This window comes from Nuphar pumila, chromosome 15 (genome assembly GCF_984573655.1).
Source record: "Nuphar pumila chromosome 15, dmNupPumi1.hap1.1, whole genome shotgun sequence".
In the NCBI taxonomy this organism is placed as follows: domain Eukaryota; kingdom Viridiplantae; phylum Streptophyta; class Magnoliopsida; order Nymphaeales; family Nymphaeaceae; genus Nuphar; species Nuphar pumila.
Window position 1 is genome coordinate 1,646,871 of NC_143263.1, and position 5,892 is coordinate 1,652,762.

Genomic DNA, 5,892 nt, shown 5'->3' on the forward strand with positions numbered 1-5,892 from the left:
ATTTCGAACTAGATAGTTTGGTACAATCGACTGCGGGAAATATGTACTCTTTATTGAATTACCCAAAAATTCATCAAAGTAGATAGGAATCCACAGGTAAGGTTACATGAAACAAAGCCGTGTCCAAAGGCGGCCATTTATTCAAAGTAAAAATAAAAACATGTATATGAAAAAAAAAAGGGGGAAACAGCACGTATGTATATTATCCAAAAAAAAAAAAACTCAAGGAAAAAGGAGAGACGAAAAGACACCGAGTCTATGGGGGTATGTATATAATTTCCTTTTCTATTTTTAATTATACAAACAAAAAACTAATAAATAATCATTTAATATGAATATAACAAACGGAACCAACAAGTCCGTTTACGGAAACCGTCATAGTAGCCTAACGGAGTATTTGCAGCTCTTATTGATCATCTTCGAGTCCGCCGTTAGCTTGTCAACGGTGACGTCGCAACGGACCTTAACGGTGATCTTCCACGTCTTAACGGAGCCGACCTTAATTCTGACGGGGGCGTCCAGCGAGACGAACAGAGGCACCTGACCGTCGCTCTGCCCTTGGATCAAAGCCTGATGGACGGCGCTCGACAGAGGGACGTTTGACGCCGTCAGCACCGTCGCGAAGACCGTCACGTTCTGTGTGCCCTGGTAGAACGCCGGAATCTGGCCGGAAGCCAGCCGCTGGCCTGAATACGCGACGTAGACGTCGCTCCCTTTCTCGTAGTAGATCCCGATCTTCTTGTTAGGGTTTTCCGCCCGGATGGAGACGTCGAACTCCGGCGAGGCAATCAGGGTTTGGGATACGTTAAAACCCTTGATAGAGAGGGAGGTGATGGAGTAGGAAGGGGCTTTCGGCCAGAAGACGACGTAGAGGACGCCGGCGGCAATGGCAAGGGCGAAAATGAGGATGATGAGGAAGAAGACAATCCAGCAGAGGACGCGGCAGAAGGAGCAGCGGCGGCGGGGGCGAGAGTACTTGTTGTAGAGGCGGGCGTTCTCCGGCGAGGGGACTCTGTAGATCGTGTCCTTGGGCACCTGAATCACGTAGCTCGGGGGCGGAGGAACGGTTGGAGACGGGCGAGGGGTGGGATGCTCGCCGGAATCTCTCTCCGACCGCTGATCCGGCGGCGGAGGGTTGGGTTTCGGTGGGGCGGTGGTCTCGGGAGCGACTGGGTGGACGCGCTCCGCCATTGACGGTGTGGAGTCAATCCCTTCTACTACTACTACTATGTTTTCCTCCTCTTCTGTTTCTCTGAGAATTGGGCTCGGAGAGGAAGCTTGGTTTAGGGTTGGGGGTTCTTATAGAGCAGAGGAAGACGAGGTCAAGCGTGGAGAGAGAGAGAGAGAGAGTTAAAAATATTTCCTGAACAAAAACGCGTTGCGTGCGGAAAAAAAAGCTTTTTTTGTTCAGAATTTCGGATTGGGAAGCGTGCAGATTGTAGTTTAGCAGGCGACCGTTTTTTCAAATTATTCCGAATCTACCCTTGACCAACTTTTAAAATGTCGTGAAAAATACCATTTTAGTCCTATTAATCTTATTAATACCAACCTCAAGCCGTACTTCTTGAATTGGCAGGCTGACATTGGATCGGATAGCGGATCCAATATATCCATATAGAACTCATTTAAATTGTTAAAACGAACTTACGTAGGGCTAGGGAGGAGATGTCATTGGATTTGTATCGGGCAAGTAAAGCCCGTGAACTTGAGTGATCCCCCATCTAAAAGGAAGATGATAGGTCCATGTCAGGGTGGATTAGCTTTAAATAGCAGATTGGTGGTCAGCAGGAGGCGTTGAGATGAAGGCTCCCGATTAAACTCTCTTGGTGCACAAGTGCATCCATAGCTTTGGAAGGCGGGCTATGTAAAAAGTCAAAGAGTGGTCGTCGGTTCCACCCTGGGTTTGCCTCACTCCAAGGCTACTTCGTTAATTAAGTGGCTGGGTTCTCGACCAAGGTGTCTCATCATTTAAAAAAAAAAAAAACTAATCAAATCCGGATTGCCCCCATAGATTTTTCATGCAGATTCGAATCATCCGATTACCTCATCGTCTTCAGTGATGAATACGTTAGAACCGAATCCAACTAGGGATGGCAATGGACCCGGGGGGGGGGGGGGGGGGGGGGGGGGGACAAGGTCTCCAACCCCGTCCTGTCTCAAAATCCAGGCCTTCATCTCCGCATGGGTTTGGATTTTAAGCTCCATCTAACCGGGGTAGAGCTCTATTTTCCCTCAGTCCATTCCATTGCTATCCTTAAAGAAGGATTGGGGACGGGAGTCCATCTTCGCCTCCATCCCAGCATGGGTTTTGATTTTAACCCTCCTCCATCCCCTTGTCCAAACGGGGCGGGGCCCCGTTTCCCTCGGTCCACTGACCTGTTCATAGCCTTGCTTTGCTTCCCCCCACGCCGCTAGCTAGCACTAGCAGGCTGCATTAGATAATAATAAAAAATAAAAAATTGACGGAGGCTATTTGCGAAAAAAGGCGCCCACGTTTCTCCTTTTTCCCCAAAATGGGAACGCCTGACTTTTGATGCCGTGGAAGATTTATTTTATTTATCGTGACGGACGAAAATGGCTTTGTTTTTTAAATGGAGGAAAACAGCTGTCCAGCAAGCCCACACGGATCCGTAAGACACGTTCGTATTTGAGGCCAAAGTTTGTTGCCCCCACACGTAAGAGTAAAAGACAGAGAGGGTGGGGCCCGGACGTGACCGCAGCGTAGTCGACTAAAGGAAAAATATATTTGTAAGAAGAAATAACAATAGAACATATTAAAAATAAATTCACCCATTAGTTTTTCATAAAAAAAAATAATCGATAAAAATGTAAATATCATGATAAAATTATGACATTCACATTTTTAATGATGTTGTAAAAATATCATAGTACGTTGGACTGCAGCATGTTTTTATGATATGTTCAAAATATCTATGATACTTGTCACGCTGCTCTAGAATACCTTATAAATGGACACCTAATAATATATTTTTTTAGATAATCCAAGATAAAAAAAAAAACATCACCTACCGCACATTGATTGGTCTCGGGTTGGTAAAACCCTTGAGGTCTCCCCTGCCCACCAGGGAGTACACCCAGCTTCGACCTTTCGGCAAGAGACGCCACCCGTGGGTTTCGAACTTGTGGCGTCCCATCAACAAAGCCTTTGTGGGCTACATTTTATTGTAAGATATTTGAATTTTGTTTGAACACTTTTTTTATGCCCTTGCCTGCCCCTCGCGATGTAAACCCCGGGTGGAGTAATTGACATCCAAGCCCTTAGGGAGCCCAGGCCACCAGTTAAAGGCACGCGGTGGGAGTCCATTTTTATCAGTTGAATACAATTGATCAAGGATTTTTTGCCAGTTCGTTTGAACTGAAGGGAGTGAAATTGTGGAAGCAATTCGAGTATAGAGATTGACAAGCAGCTGGATTAGGTTGGTGCACGGGGACTGATTTCCTCCGATAATCAAGGACACCTAGTTGTTCATATGTATACAATATTTCCACTCCTGAACGATTTTCAATGGATCAATATATACTCCTATATTGGAGTTTTATTTTGTTCTTTCCTTTTGCAGGATGATTCCTTTTCTTTTCCAGATGGTTAATTTATTGGGGCCCAATAAAAGCATTCAGTTCATAACGTTTATCAAAATTTAGAATGAATAGGAGCCTAAACATTCAAATATTCGCGCCAGTTGTCTTTATATTGTATGTAGTCCAACTATGACCATGAAGCTAGGGATTAAATGAAAAGGAAGCAGATTCATCTTTTATTATGATCTTTTCCCGATGCTTGGGGAAAATTTCCATGTAATGCACAAAAGTTCTTGATAAAATTGCAGACAAAGTTTTAGGTAGACTCTTCGTAAGATTATTTCTTCAAATATCAGCTGTTGAACTTTAATGGATTCACTAGCCTGATTATTACTTGGCAGTTTATACTTTAAGGGCGAATTTGATGGCGCTTGATAATCTTCCTCCAAGAAAAACCTCTGTTTTCGGTGGGACCCACGCACGCCAAAGTTTTTCTTTTGCTGCTCTTCGGAGAGTGAATGCCCTAAAAAAGTAGAGAGAGAGAGAGAAAGTTATCGCTTGGACACGCAACTTTTTTCTCCAAGCCATCAAACTCCCCCTGACTGTATGTGAATCTAGAAAAACGTGCTTGAAAGATGACCTAAGCTACTTGACTGCCTTATTATCTTCATAGGTTCAAATCCCATGAGCATCACCTCCTGTTCAAGCCCAAGGGTAGTGACCCCCCCCCCCCCCCACACACACACACCGAGGCGAGGGGGTAAGCCCTCAAAGTTTTACGCTGTCAGGAAGGCGATAGTAAGTATGGCAGGCAGATCCAGTGTGATTAGGTCTATGATCCTGGGGTGGTTTCTCTTGAGTAAAAAAAAGAAGTCATATTTGGCTTGCAATTCATTTGTTTTAGTAAGATCTGTTTTTTCAGCACAAACTATAAGCAGAGACTTGCAGCTTTTGGTGTCCCCCCCTTGAAATTGCAATAATAATTTTATGAAAGGTTTGCTAGTCTTGCTCATCATGCACATCAGCTTGCATGTGCTTTGACTAGAATTCCGGCTGATTGGTAGCTATTCACCTTGTGTTACTCTTTCATGTCCTTGATTTTGGTAGGACAATCATCAAAAGTTGACAGTCCTATCAATAATGTCACAGTACACCATTTCAGTTGGAGCTACTGGGAAAGCAGCTCTTATGGAAACAACTAGTGTCCTGTCAGGCTAAGTTGAAGCAGGGCCCAACACTAAATTCAGTGTGAATGCAAAAAGAGAAGGCCCGGCAGGAAAAACAAAAGATCTTGATAATAAGCATTTATCTATATATCTATATATAGATACAGATTCTAAAACAATTTTATGTGGCATATTGGCATTGTTCTATCTTTGTTTGCCTTGGAGAAGATCATCCTAGAGAACTTTTTACTAAACCTGTCCAGGGACAGTGTGGGACTATGCATGGGAACACCAGGACTAGTCGCTGATTGCCTTCCTGTCGTAACTTGCATTGTCAAACTGCTAGAAGTGGAGAGAGCCTTCCAATAATGAAATGACATCTGATGTAGATGAATCAATCTAGCGCATTTTAGACCAGTCTGAAGAAGCTTCAAGCACATAATCTTTCGTCACGAATTTCATGCTTGAGATATCTTGGCAAGGATACCTCTTGGGTTATTTATTTTCAACAAATTTTGCTTTACTTGAGAAAGGTTCAGGAAGATCTGGGTGGATTGAAAAATTAAAACTGGAACTTGATAAATTCATGTTGAATCATGATAAGTGAAAATAAATTGATTTTTTTCTTTTCTTCCTTAAATGTATTGACAAAAATTGCAATAAATTCAATTGGGATTAGTGCTGGATGTGAGAGTGATTATGGGCCCCAGGATGGGCAGCGATTGGCTGTGTATCGTGAGATATAACAAGACCGGTGTTTGATCGGGCCCAGCCCAAACAGTAAACCTGGCTGGCCTAAGTATGTGTAGATTATTTTCCAGTAGGGCCTATATAAGTGGCCTGAATACAATAAGCCATGGGCCCAAGCTTGAGATTCCCCAATTGATTCCTATCGATATAGGAAACTTCTGTATCATTAACAAATCCATCTTTTTCCACGCTGGATATCTGCCCAAATAACACGGGTACGGCTGCGGAGAGTCCAGCCTCGTCCCAGGCCAAGCAGGCTCTAATGGGCTCAACCCGATGTACACCCCTACATGGAACTGTAGTAGTATCCAAGAGACTGCGGTTTATCAGGTGATAAAACTTCTCACCACGTATTGGTGATAAGACATCACTACCGTCTGTGATAATCGCCTCTACCATCCACCGCAGCCACCAGTGGAACCCAACATAAACGGCG

The 5,892-nt window shown here is 44.0% G+C and overlaps 1 pseudogene across 1 annotated transcript; it reads right to left on the reverse strand.

Moving 5' to 3' along the window:
• Nucleotides 1-259: 259 nt before the first annotated feature.
• LOC149814084 (NDR1/HIN1-like protein 13 pseudogene) lies at nucleotides 260-1,266 on the reverse strand (annotated as a pseudogene). The gene has a single exon (XR_016427928.1). The product of XR_016427928.1 is annotated as an NDR1/HIN1-like protein 13 pseudogene (transcript).
• Between the last annotated feature and the right edge of the window lie 4,626 nt (nucleotides 1,267-5,892).